The sequence below is a fragment of the Salvelinus alpinus genome, chromosome 20, assembly GCF_045679555.1.
Source record: "Salvelinus alpinus chromosome 20, SLU_Salpinus.1, whole genome shotgun sequence".
Lineage (NCBI taxonomy): Eukaryota > Metazoa > Chordata > Actinopteri > Salmoniformes > Salmonidae > Salvelinus > Salvelinus alpinus.
Window position 1 is genome coordinate 33,430,834 of NC_092105.1, and position 16,529 is coordinate 33,447,362.

Genomic DNA, 16,529 nt, shown 5'->3' on the forward strand with positions numbered 1-16,529 from the left:
ACATACACTTTTACACACGTGCATGCAACATGTGCAAGAATACTGAATAGACACACACTGTGATTTTCAACTGATCCAATTCTATGAGAGCTTTTCTGATGCATTCTTTTCCTAGAAGTTGTAAAGATGAAATTCTAGGTAAAACTACAATATTTCACAGTACTGTGGCATGGAATGACTTGATTGGCAGAAAGAGGAGAGGGAAATTACAAGAGAGATTTAGTACACTAGTTAGGTAGACCTCTAGCGTAGACTGACAGAACAATAATGAGAGAGAATACTGTGTAAATTCTGAGGGAATTAGATTTATTTTTATTACTTCTAGGTATTGTAAAGCATAAGCTGATTTGAAAGGCCCAGAGAGGAGGGATGACTAGAAAGACCTAGTTTGATATAAGCAGACCACAAGTGCTTGGCATCCGACCACAAGGCGCTACAGAGGGTAGTGCGTACGGCCTAGTACATCACTGGGACTGAACTCCCTGCCATCCAGGAAGTTTATACCAGGTGGTGCCAGTGGAAGGCCCTACAAATTGTCAAAGACTCCAGCCACCCAAGTCATAGACTGTTCTCTCTGCTACCGCACGGCAAGTGGTTCCGATGAACCAAGCAATACGACTGCTAAATAGTTTGTTAAATAGTTAACCAAATAGCTACTCGGACTATCTGCATTGACCCTTTTCGCACAAACTTATATATTTTTTAAGCGTATCACATACGCTGCTGCTACTGTTTATTATCTATCCTGTTGCCTAGTCACTTAATTCCTAGTTATATGTATACAGTATTTACATCAATTGCCTCGTACCCCTGCACATCAACTCGGTACTGATACCCATGTGTATAGTTACCAGTATAGCCAAGTTATCAATACACATTGTGTATTTATTATTACGTGTTATACCTTTTATATTATTTCTCAATTTTCTTTATCTCTGCATTGTTGGGAAGGGCCCGTAAGTAAGCATTTCACTGTCAGTCTACACCTGTTGTTTACGAAGAATGTGACAAATATTTTTTGGGGACATTCTAGTGTGAATGTACATTTGGCAAGCCCTGGGTGGCACTTATAGTATACTATAGGGGAGAGTGGGATGAGTTGAGCCAAAGGTTTAGTGGAGCCAGCCCTTCCCACTGGGCACACACTAGTTGAATCATCATTGTTTCCACTTCATTTCAATGAAATTATGTTGAACCTATGTGGAATAAACATTGAATTGACATCTATGCCCAGTGGGTTGTTTCTAGGAAACCAGACACAAAATGAATTATGTGACAAATAATTAGGAAGAGGTCATCATTTCATGGAGTAGATGAAGGAAGAAACCACATGGAAAAAGTGGTAAACAAGTTAGGTAGAAAAAAAGGACTTTCCAGCCAGGTCTCATAGACTAAATGTAACATAGTACATGAAAATCCAGGACACGCAAATTACTATGATATGTTACACTTGGTATGGCTACATAAGACAGAAGGTTACTTCACAAAAACGAAAGGAGGGTGGTTTGTCAGGGTGTATGGGTAGGCATATAAAGCGAACAACTAGCAACCCAAAGGTTGCGTGTTCAAATCTTATCATGGACAAGTTTAGCATTTTAGAAACTATGCAACTAATTACTACTGTTTAGTTATTTTGCAACTACTTAGCATGTTAGCTAACCCTTCCCCTAACCATAATCTTAACCTAATTCCTAACCCTAACCCCTAGCCTAGCTAATCTTAGCCGCCTAGCTAACATTAGCATCAGTCACCTAGCAACCTAACTAACGTTAGCCACAACAAATTGTTATTCATACAAAATGGATGATGGAGATCCACAAATTAATACATACCATAAAACTTTACATATCAGACTATATTGAGTTTCCCCAGATTTTATTTTACTATGTTATGTCTATGCCTGAGTCCAGGTTAGATTTTCAGAAAGTCAAATTAATGGTATTGTGTTATAGGTTTCATGATGCTTGTATCTAAACCAAAGTTGAACGTTTTAAGATTGTTTTGTACAGCATTTGAGGTTCTAAACCTATCATGAAAGTGCATATTTTTAACTGTGTGGGATAATATATTCAAAATATTTGCCTTGTGGTATGTTGAGCCAATGGCCAACATACCCCATACAAATGATTATAACATGTTGCCAGTTTAATGCACAATATTTTTGCAATGTGTCATGCATATGAACTCAAGATAGTGCATTGTTATTGAGCAGATATCATCATGGCCTGTGTACATAAACATAAAACAAGCAGGGGTCTAGCCCCCTTGAGGTTCTTGAGCAAGCAGGCAAGGAAGTGAGAGAAGGGAAGAAGTCCATTTGAGCAGCAGCAAGGGATGAAAAAATAAACTGAATGACACTGAAGAGGTACAGTACATTAACAAAAAAAGAAAACAAACATGTACCTGTGCGAAAGAGAGGCAATGATACAGTAGCAGAGGCACACAAGGTCTTATCTGACGACATGGAGGCTGAGCTTGCTAATTATATTAAGAATCTCGTGGACCAGTTTCATGGGCTTAGTGGCCTCAAATGCAGAGAACTTTTCTACAAATTGGCACATTGAAACAACATCTCTGTCCTAGACAACTGGTCAAGAAATGGAAGGGTAAGTGATATTGAACAGAGAGATCTTTATCTAAATGTAGGCATACATTTAAGATATGCAATATACCACATCTCCATGAATTAAACCTTGACCTACCAGCACCATCACCCACTGTCACAGGACACCACCACCCACTTACCCCAAGGCGGCTCAACTTACCCTGTCCCTATGCCAAGAGACCACATTTTTGGAAAAGCTATGTTTTCAAAACTGTGATGTTTACATGAATTCCAAGAATACACAACATCCTGAAATATACACTGAGTGTACAATACATTGCACCCTCTTTTGCCCTCAGAACAGCCTAAATTCATTGGGGCATTTACTCTACAAGGTGTTGAAAGCATTCCACAGGGATGCTTACCCATGTTGGCTCCAATGCTTCCAACAGTTGTGTCAAGTTGGCTGGATGTCCTTTGGGTGGTGGAACATTCTTGATACACATGGGAAACTGTTGAGCGTGAAATACCCTGCAGCGTTGCAGTTCTTGACACACTCAAACTGGTGCGCCTGGCAACTACTACCATACCCCGTTCAAAGGCACTTAAATATTTTGTCTTGCCCATTCACCCTCTGAATGGCACACAGATACACAATCCATGTCTCAATTGTCTCAAGGCTTAAAAATCCTTCTTTAACCTGTCTCCTCCCCTTCATCCACATTGATTGTAGTGGATTTAACAAGTGACATCAATAAGGGATCAAAGCTTTCACCTGGATTCACCTGGTCAGTATATGTCATGGAAAGAGCAGGTGTTCTTAATGTTTTGTACACTCAGTGCATGTAAATATCTTTGCTAGAAAGAATATTATATTTCCCTTAAAGTAGTGATGCTGAATGTAAAAAATGGCTCAGCATACCCCATTCTCTCCTACTTTACTGAAGAGGTGGTCAGACAATATGGAGGATCCATTACTCTAATGGTATTAGAAAACATAGAGAGACCTTTGTCTGTACATAAACTATGGGGCAGCATCTAGGCCTATTTTCAGTACCTATTCTCAATACAACCAAACACAGAGGGTCTGATCTCTATCAGTATGGTCTGTATTTGTCCATGTTCCTGTCAAATCATCCAGTTCCTGGAAAGTCATTTGAGAGCAGATTGTCTGAGCTTGTGTGTGTGCTCATCCAAAATATTCTTACTATTTGAGGGAGCCTGGCAGGGAGCCAGGTGGGTGTTAGTGTCCCGATATAATTAAAGTGCCCAGTTGGTGTTTTGATTTGGGCAGTACTTTGCCAGCACTGGGCCAGGTTACATCTGTCAAGCTAGCCTGGCACAGCTTTATCAAACCTGAGGTACAATATCTTCTTTCCTGTTCATTTTGATCATTAATGTGATCCAGAGTTTCATAAGATCATTTGTCCATTAATCATGGCTGGTGAATTTCTGTTACTCTCCCATAACAGCAATAAATATGAATATGTTTCCCCACAGGAACAGTTTACTTCCAACTCGGAGTCCCAAAAAATAGAATATTACCATATTCCTTTGAGAGTACCAAGCTAGTGGAATATATGGAATTCATCATATTTGGAGCTAGCGAGGTCACGTCTCAGTTTTCCTGCCTTTCAGTTCTTAACAAATGACTCGATGAATCAATCAATATCCATTGCTCAAGTTCTATAAGTATGACTTTTTCTCAGGTCGACACCTGGTTATGCCATTACTTTACAAATTGCTGAGTGGACTATCCTGGCTAAATATAGATTAATTGAATTGAATACACTTAGACTAATGAAGATTTGAGTTTGTGTAGGCCTATCTCAAGGGTGAATGGATGTAAAAACCCAACTGTGAAGCACCGCAGTGTCACATTCAGACAGTGACATTTCTTGGCATTTTCCCAGACACGGCCATACTGTTTCTGTAAACAGATGAGTTGAATAAAGGTTCTATGGGTTTGAGAATGTACGTGGAAGGCAAAAAAAGAAAGAAAATGAAATAAAGAAAGTATGAATCCCAATTATTGGATAATAAAGCCTGGAAGGAAGTCTAAAAACAGAAATGTGTTCAAAACTGGTCAGCCTGCGGTCATGTACTTTGTAAATATACTAAAATAGACCAAACAAACAATCTCCATGTGTAGCCTAACAGTCTCTCCTTTCTCTCCTCTGTCTCACAGCCAGTCATAGGCTCTAATGAGTGCATACTGGCGGCAGAGAAGTCAGGCGCAGGAGAGCAAAGACTGTGTTACAACGGCGCAGTTTAATAATAAAAATCACCGTGAACAAAAAACAATATATACAATGGGACAAAACCCTTCACACGCCAGACATAACGTGCACATACATTTACAATAAACAATTCCGGACAAGGACATGGGGGAAACAGAAGGTTAAATAACCAACATGTAATTATGGAATTGGAACCAGGTGTGTGGGAAGACAAGACAAAACAAATGGAAAATGAAAGGTGGATCGGCGATGGCTAGAAGGCCGGCAACGCCGACCTCCGAACGCCGCCCGAACAAGGAGATGGACCGACTTCGGCGGAGGTCGTGACACAGGCAGACAGGGAGAAAAAGGTGTTGATCCAAAATGAAAGTCCTGTCGTACCTGATAACTACCCTCGTCCATACAACGTTAAAGGGTGGCATGTGATAATGGTGCAGCAGCAGAGCATGCATGCTTGGATATTGGAGACGTACAGTGGAGGTGGAGGACAGAGAGAGGAGTGGAGCTGGTTGTCTGTGTGTGTGTGTGTGTATGTGTGTGTGTGTGTGTGTGTGTGTGTGTGTGTGTGTGTGTGTGTGTGTGTGTGTGTGTGTGTGTGTGTGTGTGTGTGTGTGTGTGTGTGTGTGTGTGTGTGTGTGTGTGTGTGTGTGTGTGTGTGTGTGTGTGTGTGTGTGTGTGTGTGTGTGTGTGTGTGTGTGTGTGTGTGTGTGTGTATGTAGGTGCATGCGCGTGTGTCATTTCACAAGAAAATGTTATCTTGTTACTTACTTGGAGTTCCCCCAAAAATCAGAGAATGAATATGATGCATGTGTATATACGAAATGCAAACCATGATGCCTTCACTGCTCAATTATACAGAATAGGAATCGGGGAATCCTTTTGATACACACCTCCCCCAGTCTGCAGGACAATGACAAAACATGACCTGTGAGTGGTATGAGTAAGGCTTCTATTTTTAAGTTGTTCCACAGGAAGAAGAGTCAGGTCTTGTGGTCCCCCCTGATGATTGAATGAATCATGCAATGAGCAATGTGCAACCCTTATTATTTCTGAGTCAGAAACTTGATAAAAGCCAATGAGAAAAAAGCCCACACAGACACAGACAGAGAGAATCAATCTAACCATCCTTTTGCCAGACCTCCTCTATCTATTTAGTGTTCTAATGGACTGCAGTAAGTTGTTCAGCCATTTAGACTGTTGATTTTGCGAAGAAAAAAGAGAGGAAAGGAGAGTGGATATTACCACCTCTAAGTTTATACTCAGCCTCCCATCTCTCATCTCTGTAGAGCACTACCACTACTACACTGTGATAATGAGGCTGCAGCAAGGCTAGTTCAGACGTAGAGCATGCATGCTTGGAGATTGGAGATGTACAGTGGAGGTGGAGGACAGAGAGAGGAGTGGAGCTGGTTGTCTGTGTGTGTGTGTGTGTGTGTGTGTGTGTGTGTGTGTGTGTGTGTGTGTGTGTGTGTGTGTGTGTGTGTGTGTGTGTGTGTGTGTGTGTGTGTGTGTGTGTGTGTGTGTGTGTGTGTGTGTGTGTGTGTGTGTGTGTGTGTGTGTGTGTGTGTGTGCATGAATCCGGGGGAAGGAGAGAGGGTAGGGTAGGGGGGAAATGATGGGAGGGGCCGAGGGGGAGACAGAGGCACTTTCCGATCAACGGGATGGGACTTCCCCTCTGTGCAGAGGGATTCTGTTTGCTCACAAGGTTGCCTAGCAACTCTGACGTCATACAGTAAGTGTGCACACAACAAGCACAATAGGAGGAGGGGGAGGTAGGAGGGGGAGGTAGGGGGAGGTTCAGCAGCAGAGTGGCACCTTATGGATCAGTAGTCTTGACAGTTTATAGGTCTAGAAAGGTACAGTACCAGACCAGTCTGGCTGTATTTTTACTTCTGATACTGAGATGCTCTGTCTGTTGCAGATCATCATTCCATCATGACCCAAGTCGTCCTATATAACCTGGCAGGCCCAGTTTTTCAGGAACGCTTAAGGTGCGCTCTGCCTCCTCTCCAATCCAAGCAGCTTTTCCTCACACACCTAGAACCTAATGGTTCAATATAGCCAAAATATTTGCCGTTTAACTTTTCAAATGTGTTACATTTTATATGTGGCATAATCACAACCAGTCACAATGTTTTAATCTGATTAGGCTACTTCAAATGTCTCCTGTAGGTATGCACACGTTCGTCCAAAATATAATTGCAGCATCCTCAAAATGGCCTGACATTAACCTGGTTTCCATCCAACCTTTTTATGTGAGTAAAGTACATGTCGGATAAAAAGGTCACAACATCATGGAAAAGCGTGTAATATATTAGGCTAGATTAAACAAATGATTATGAACTTCACAGGGTGGTGAAAGTGCACGGTGATGAGCTTGATGCTCCTTTCAATAAATATTGAGGGTCTTATTCTGGTGACATGATGATTGATGCTTGGCTGCCGTTTGACAAAAAAAATATTTAAAAAACATAAAAAACACTTTTGTCCATAATTATCTCATCATGTAGTAGGCTATACCTGCTATACCTGCTATACCTGCTATACCTGCTATACCTGCTATACCTGCTATACCTGCTATACCTGCTATACCTGCTATACCTGCTATACCTGCTATACCTGCTATACCTGCTATACCTGCTATACCTGCTATACCTGCTATACCTGCTATACCTGCTATACCTGCTATACCTGCATTGTATCTGCGAGCTGTTCGCTGGAGCACATGTGTAATACCAGAGTGGGCACACTCGCTGTACCTATGCAACATTTTTTGTGACAAAACCATCAGTAGGCCTAGAGATTAAAATGCGATGGAAACCCATTTAACTTGTATTTTTTATTCGGTACCTGGGAATTTATGCAATAAAGTTATTTTTATGTGCACTACATATTTACTCAGAGATTTATCCACATGTCAATTTGATGGAAACAACTCTGATTGGAAAATGCGCATATTGTTTTTATGCAGATTTTAGAATATTCGCATGGAAATTTGTCGCCAATTGGACGGAAACCTACAGACACCCTAAGGACTCTGGCAAGTGCACTAGTCCAGTGTCACTTTGATTATGCCTGCACATCATTGTTCACCAGCAGCCCTAAACATCTAAAGAATAAGCTACAGACCAGCCAAAACAAGAATTGTAAACTCCCCTCTCATACTCATCTGGAGGTGAAGCATTTTAAGCGGCTAGGCTGTCTATCTGTGGGAAAAAAGTAGTATTTATTAAACTTGTTTTGTATTTTTTGTTGTTGTATTTATTAGGCTCCCCAATTGATTCAACTTGGTCTGGTCCACAGACTTATCACGGACTCAGCCCCCAGGTACTTATCCAACTATTTTTCATTTGTTAGAGACATTTGTTAGAGCATAATACCAGAGCCAGAGACTCTAAAATTGACTGTTTTAAATATACCAGTGCGATTGAGTGGAACAAAGCAACTCAAAACCATACCAACCATAACCACTTTTAAATAGAATGTCTACAGCTGGCTAATGTGTGAACATTATAACTTTTTAGTCTGTATCTCATGAATGTGTCTGTATCTCTGTAATGTTTCTGTATCTATGTAATTGCATGTACTGATGTAAAAAGAAATAGGGACCCCGATGGAAATAAGTCCCTGACTATAATGTGCAATCCCGGTCACTTGTTGTTTTTTTTACTCTTTGTATTTATGCATTTTTCTTTACTGACAAATAAAATCAATTAATCAATCCAAACTGTGCAGCGGGCATTTGATGAATGGAAAGAGACATCTGTTACCAAACACCCCAAATATTAATGACATTCAGAGATACCGACAAGGTAAGGAGGGACCTATTTTCTGTTTGTCGAGATTGAACTAGTCTATTTATTGTGGTGTTGAAAATGCAAACCATGATATTGAAGCATCCAAAGTCAGTGTGCTTTGTTTATTGCATTGTCACAAAAACCTGTTGGTGGAACATTTGTTGTATGTGTAACAGTATAACTTTAAACCGTCCCCTCGCCCCGACATGGGCGCGAACCAGGGACCCTCTGCACACATCAACAACAGTCGCCCACGAAGCGTCGTTACCCATCGCTCCACAAAAGCCGCGGCCCTTGCAGAGCAAGGGGCAACCCTACTTAAGTCTCAGAGCAAGTGACGTAACTGATTGAAATGCTAGTAGCGCGTACCCGCTAACTAGCTAGCCATTCCACATCCGTTACACATGTATTATATATAATTATAAATATGGCATCAACATTTTGAAAATCAGATTTCCCACTAGCTGATCATTGCCTGCTGCCAGCTTTGGTCATAGTGTAAGCCTAATGAAACAGGCAGGGAGAGGGTGCTTGTCCGTGGTGGTCGGCAAACCCTCACCCTTCTGTCCCGTAGCCCTCGGCCTCTCGTCTCTCAGCTCTGCAGAGCACTACCACTACTACACTGTGATAATGAGGCTGCAGCAAGGCTAGTTCAGACGTAGAGCATGCATGCTTGGAGATTGGAGACCTACAGTAGAGGTGGAGGACAAAGAGAGGAGTGGAGCTGGTTGTGTGTGTGTGTGTGTGTGTGTGTGTGTGTGTGTGTGTGTGTGTGTGTGTGTGTGTGTGTGTGTGTGTGTGTGTGTGTGTGTGTGTGTGTGTGTGTGTGTGTGTGTGTGTGTGTGTGTGTGTGTGTGTGTGTGTGTGTGTGTGTGTGTGTGTGTGTGTGCATCCGGGGGAAGGAGAAAGGGTAGGGTAAGGGAAGTGGAGGGGCCGATGGGGAGACAGAAGCACTTGCCAATCAATAGGATAGGGCCTCCCCTCTGTGCAGAGAGGGATTCTGGCTTGCTCACAAGGTTGCCTAGCAACTCTGACATCATACAGTAAGTGTGCACACAACAAGGAGATGCACAATAGGAGGAGGGGGAGGTAGGGGGAGGTTCAGCAGCAGAGTGGCACCTTATGGATCAGTTTCTGTCTTAGTGTGGAGTATGTGTGCATGGGCACGTGAATACACACAAAACATGATCGTTTGCAGTGCACGTCAACCTGTGACGTCCACACACCATGGGGAAGGACCAATCTACGATCACAAATTATCGTGAAATAGACACAAATTACTTTTCCTAAATTGGTGATAGAAAAAGAAAAAGAAAGAATGGTGTCCACCGCACTTATTTTTATACAGTGCATTTCAATCACAGATGAAGGCAGTAAGTTATTAAGGCAGAAACAATAGGAGGGAGGTTGGTTGGGGAGGATGGGTAGGTGTATACGCGAAAGTCTAGCAGCCAAAATGTTGTGTGTTTGAATCACATGATAGACAAATTTAGCATTTTAGCTAATTAGCAACTTTGCAACTACTTACTACTTTTTAACCTCTCTTGGGTACGTGAGACGTTAGCGTCCCACCTCTTCAACAGCCAGTGAAACTGCTGGGCGCCAAATTCAAATACAGAAATACTCATTATAAAAATTCTGAAAACAAAACATATTTTACATAGGTTTAAAGATTAACTTCTTGTGAATCCAACCACGGTGTCAGATTTTAAAAATGCTTTACGGCGAAAGCATACTTTACGATTATTTGAGAACATAGCCCAGCAGACAAATCATTACAAACAGTAACCAGCCAAGTAGAAGAGTTACACAAGTCAGAAATAGAGATAAAATGAATCCCTTACCTTTGATTATCTTCATATGGTTGCACTCAGCAGACATTCATTTACTCAATAAATGTTCCTTTTGTTCGATAAAGTCTCTTTATATCCAAAAACCTCCGTTTTGTTCGCCCGTTTTCTTCAGTAAAAAAATCAAAAAATTGTATCCGTAAAGTTCATAGAAACATGTCAAACGATGTTTCTATTCAATCCTCAGGTTGTTTTTAGCCTAAATAATCGATAATATTTCAACCGGACAATAACGTTGTCAATATAAAAGGTAAACAAGAAAGGCACTCTCTCGGTCGTGCGCATGAAAAAGCTCTGTGACACTTTACGGTCCACTCACTCCGACTGCTCTTACTTCCTCATTTTTCAGAATACAAACCTGAAACAATTTCTAAAGACTGTTGACATCTAGTGGAAGGCACAGGAACTGCAATTTGAGACCTAAGTCAATGGATACTGTAATGGCATTGAATAGAACATTAAAAAAATGAATTAAAAAAACTTCCGGAATGGATTTTTCTCAGGTTTTCTGTTATACTCACAGACACTATACAGAGTATACTGAATTAACTCAATTACAGTGCATTCGGAAAGTATTCAGACCCCTTGACTTTTTTCACATTTTGTTACATTACAGCCTTATTCTAAAATGTATTAAAATGTTGTTTTCCCTCATCAATCTACATACAATACCCCATAATGACACAGCAAAAACCTGTTTATACACAGTTTATATGCTAATAAACCCCTTTGTTGAAGCAACTTTGGCAGCGATTACAGCTTAAAGTCTTCTTGGGTATGACGCTACAGGCTTGGCACACCTGTATTTGGGAATTTATCCAATTCCTCTCTGCAGATCCTCTCAAGATCTGTTACATTGGATGGGGAGCGTCGCTGCACAGCTATTTCCAGGTCTCTCCAGAGATGTTCAATCAGGTTCAAGTCCGGGCTCTGGCTGGGCCACTCAATGACATTCAGAGACTTGTCCCGAAGCCACTCCTGTGTTGTCTTGGCTTAGGGTCGTTGTCCTGCTGGAGCAGGTTTTCATCAATGGATCTCTCTGTACTTTGCTCCATTCATCTTTCCCTCGATACTGACTAGTCTCCCATTCCCTGCCGCTGAAAAACATCCCCACCACCATGCTTCACCGTAGGGATGGTGCCAGGTTTCCACCAGATGTGATGTTTGGCATTCAGGCCAAAGAGTTCAATCTAGGTTCCATCAGAACAGAGAATATTGTTTCTCATGGTCTGAGAGTCCTTTAGGTGCCTTTTGGTAAACTCCAAGAGGGCTGTCATGTACGTTTTACTGAGGAGTGGCTTCCGTCTGGCCACTCTACCATAAAGGCCTGATTGGTGAAGAGATACAGAGATGGTTGTCCTTCTGGAAGGTTCCCCCAACTCCACAGAGGAACTCTGGAGCTCTGTCATAGTGACCATCGGGTTCTTGGTCACCTCCCTGACCAAGGCCCTTCTCCCCCGATTGCACAGTTTGGCCGGGCGGGCCAGCTCTAGGAAGAGTCTTGGTGGTTCCAAACTTCATCCATTTAAAAATGATGGAAGTCACTGTGTTCTTGGGGACCTTCAATGCTACAGTCATTTTTTGGTACTCTTCCCCAGATCATGTCTCGGAGCTCTACGTACAATTCCTTCGACCTCGTGGCTTGATTTTTGCTCTGACATGGACTGTCAACTGTGGAACCTTATATAGACAGGTGTGTGCCTTTCCAAATCATGTCCAATCAATTGAATTTACCACAGGTGGACTCCAATCAAGTTGTAGAAACATCTTAAGGATGACCAATGGAAACAGGATGCACCTGAGCTCAATTTCGAGTCTCATAGCAAAGAATCTGAATACTTTTGAAAATAAATAAATTCAGTTTTTTATTTAGAATACATTTGCTAACATTTCTAATAAACAGATTTAGCTTTATCATTGTAGTGTATTATGTGTAGATTGATGTGGGCAAAACATATTTTATCAATTTTAGAATAAGGCTGTAACGTAACAAAATGTAAAAAAACTCAAGGGGTCTGAATACTTTCCGAATGCACTGTATACAAAATGTTAAACGGAGAATCCTGCACTCTAATCTCCTTCCTGACAAAACAAGGTCTATGAGTGGTGTAAAGCTTCTATATTTCAGTCATTTCACAAGAAAGGGAGATATTGTTAATTGGAGTTCCCCAAAAATTCTAGATTTAATATGATGCATGTATACGAAATGCACAACATGGTGCCTTCACTGTCATCAGAGTATGTGGGAAGACAGAGCATTCTTTATGAGCTCAATTATACAGAATAGGAATCAGGGAATCCTTTTGATACACACCTCCCCCAGTCTGCATGACAAATTACAAAACATGACCTGTGAGTGGTATGAGTAAGGCTTCTATTTTTAAGTTGTTCCACAGGAAGAAGAGTCATGGAATGAGCAACGTGCAACCCTTTTATTTATGAATCAGAAACTTGCCAAAATTAAATGAGAAAAAAGCTCACACAGACACAGACAGAGAGTCAATCTAACCATTATTTTGCCAGACTTCCTCTCTCCTTTCAGTGTTCTAATGGACTGCAGTGAGTTTTTCAGCCATTCAGACTGTTGATTTTGTGAAGAAAAGAGAGGAAAGGAGAATGGATATTGACGACTTTGTGTTCATACTCAGCCTCTTGTCTTTTTTCGTCTCCCAGCTCTGCAGAGCACTTCCACTACTACACAGATGGGCCAAGGTTTTCTCTATCTCCACTCAACATGCTCTATCTGTTCCCTGGTAAAAGTTGGCTTTTGGTCGATAACATAACATAAATGCACAACTTGAAACATAAATGCACAACTTGCACTGGAGTGAGCCGTTTATGGCTGGAGCATAAAAAAAATGAAAAGCCGCTAAGTAAAACTGCTGTCCGCCAACTGTCTGTGAGAATTATATTTTTGCCTATTCATTGATGTAAATACCAGTCGATGTAAATACATTTCACCGGTCATGTTTATCGGTCCATAGGTTAATTTGCACAATTTAGTGGAATTTATAGGTTAATTTGCATAATTTTGTGGAATTAAATTGCCGTGTGTCTATTTTCGTTAGTTGTTATCTTTATCAAACAAGCACAGCATACAGATACAGAGCGTATGAACAGAAAATCTCAGACAGTGTGAGAGCTGCTGCTACAGCTTCTCAAACAGCTTCTTCATTGCTGCTGGAGTGAAATGTGCTTTTATAAGCCCAATCATTGCATAACAATTCTAAATGCAATCCAGTGTTAAAAAAACTTTAAAAAGAGCTACTATTTTTATTTTTCAACTAGTAATTGAAGAGCGCTTCCCATTCGCCATTTAGGTGTATATAGGCAATGGTAGGCAGGCTTCAGCGCGTCACACACCACTTTGCAATGAGCTGGAAGCACTAGGCATTTTGAAAACATATACTTAAAGGGTAGGAAGTATTCGTTTTTACTCACCAATGTAACAACACACTGTGGTCAAAAACGTAGTAACTTAGTTATAGTCACGATCTGGTTACCTATAAGTGCAAACATAGTTGTTTAGAGTTATTACATATTTATTCACTTATTTCCGGATAACCTCTAAACTACCCACAATGCACTATTTCTCAACGTTATGAGGACGATCTACTTTGTGCTACCGAGCTCGTATGCTAGCTCAGTAGCTAGCGCAAGCTGGCCGCATCTAATACTATTCACATTTGTGGCTGTTTTATTTAGTGGGAACCCATTAGTGCTTTCTTGCTGTGGGTTCAAAACTAAAGAGAAAATCATACCTGCTACCTCTTTGTGTAGTACTTCGTCTGTTCTCCTTTTTGTTTTGTCAACTTTTCGGCAAAACATGAACATGAAGTTTTGTAAATTTTTCCACCTTGGCTTAGTAGCTCTCTAGCTGACTGACATCTGGAATATAGATATTTTGGATATCGGCCAGGTGAAGCACTCGCCTCCCCTTCGCTTTGGTAGCCAACTCAGCCTGCACTCATTGGATGGGCCCCAACCATCAATCTGTAAGTCTCTGCTCTCTCTTTGCTTTTAATATGCGGTTATGTTTCAGTAACTGTGGTGGTTGGCTAGGGTGGCTAGGCTAATAGCTAGTTGGCTAAATAGCTAACTATAGCTGGCTGGCTAGCTTTCTGGCTAAGATAACTGCATATAGCTAACATTCTTTGATAACTGGTTAGATGGCGTTATGTATTTCCAAAACTGTATTTTATTTTAATGTAGCTGTAAGCTAGCTATTAATAGCAACTGGCTGACTCATTCAGTTTTAAAGTAACGTTAGCTGGCTGGTAGGGCTATCGTTAGCAGGCTAGTTGGCTAGCAACATTGCCAGTTGATTTGTAACAATAATTTCATTAACTATTTGCTTGTAAGTTGGCCGACAATTAAATTGAAACCAGTAGTTGTGCAAACGATTTGGTTCAATTTGAAGTTATACATTACACACATGAAACCGCTGACATCCCACTGGGCACACACTGGTTGAATAAAGTTGTTTCTACGTAATTTCAATGAAATGACATTGATCCAACGTGGATAGATGTTGAATTGACGTTTGTGCCCAGTGAGATGTGCGTGGCACTTCTGACAAAGGTGTTTTCCAGCTAATTGCATTATGCAACGAACATTTACGCGTTGCCTACTGCCTTGTGTGCATTTCTGCGCTTATAATGTCGGCTCCCGAGTGACGCAGCGGTCTAAGGCATTGCATTTCAGTGCTAGAGGCATCACTACAGACCCTGGTTCGATTCCAGGCTGTATCACAACTGGCAGTGATTGGGAGTCCCATAGGGCGGTGCACAATTGGCCCAGCGTCGTTAGGGTTTGACCGGGGTAGGCCGTCATTGTAAATAAGAATGTTCTTAAACGACTTGCCTAGTTAAATAAAATGTTTTAAATAAATAATAGTTTATCAACATTTTAAGCTAAACGTTCCAATCTGTTGCATCAGCCTCATTGCTTTTAAAAAAAATACAATAATTGTCACATCTTCTCCTGCTCCTCCCCTTCCGGCGTACGATGTCCCCGGTAACCACCATTCCTGGGATTCATCATTACGCACACCTGGCACTAATCATTACGTGCACCTGTTAATCATTATGATTCACACCTGGACGTCATTACCTTCCTAATTTCCTCCCCACTTATATGTCAATCTTATGTTCACTCACTAGTTGGTATTATTCTTGTGTACCGGCGTGTAGCCACATGGAATTGTCTCGTTCCTGGTTTTGTTTTATTAAACGTTTCACCTGCTTCCCGACTCACAGCTCCATTATTACAATAATGTAGCCTAGGTCTAGTGGTTGTATGAATTTGGGATCTATTGTCCTACAACTGCCCCAAAGTCTGTTTGGAATAGAAAATTTATTTCTCGCACAGAACGACAAGCTGACCAATATAATAAGTGAACTTTTCTACTATGGGAGATATTAGATTGACATAGGCTAGTGATTTTGCTGTTCCTTACTCGTCTTGTTAGCTGATGAAAAGTAAATGTGGCAGTTTTTTGAACATCTTTAAAGTGCCCAGCGGAATTAGGTAAGAAGGATGCACGCTGATTCCTTGAGTTTAATTTTCTGTTAAGATGAATAACCATAATCAAAATGTGATTTCTGTCATTCTGAGCACCGTGGGTGGATACGCACCCAATGCATATGGGTCTGCTAAATTCCTCAAATGTCCATTAAATTAAAGGGATGCCAGTCAACACCTGACATGTCTGGTACTGTAGAGACAATGGTGACTCAAAGGTTTTCTGTGTCCTCAAGCCATATGCAGTGTCGTCAGACAGTACAACGAGTACTACTCTCTCCAGACTCACTGACCACTGTTTCTTCCTCTACTGTAAGCTTTAATATTTCATTCGACTGAGGTTTTTGAAAACTCTATATCTTGCAATAATGTGTTGATGTGATTTAAAAACAAAATTGGAAGGAACAGATTTACATTTATATAAGTTGATTCTACCTCTCTCTCTTACACACACTCACCTACAGTCTTTCTTTTGAACACAACAATCAAAATAACACTCACACTTTCCTCTTCCACCTGTGTGTGTCCAAATTCTGAGAGCATAATCAGCCACCTACTCATCAGCATCTGAATC

General features: G+C 41.1%; 1 protein-coding gene across 4 annotated transcripts in view; it reads right to left on the reverse strand.

Moving 5' to 3' along the window:
- LOC139546693 (diacylglycerol kinase beta) overlaps positions 1–16,529 on the reverse strand; it is a 153,546-nt gene that overhangs the window by 124,602 nt on the left and 12,415 nt on the right. The window lies entirely within an intron of this gene.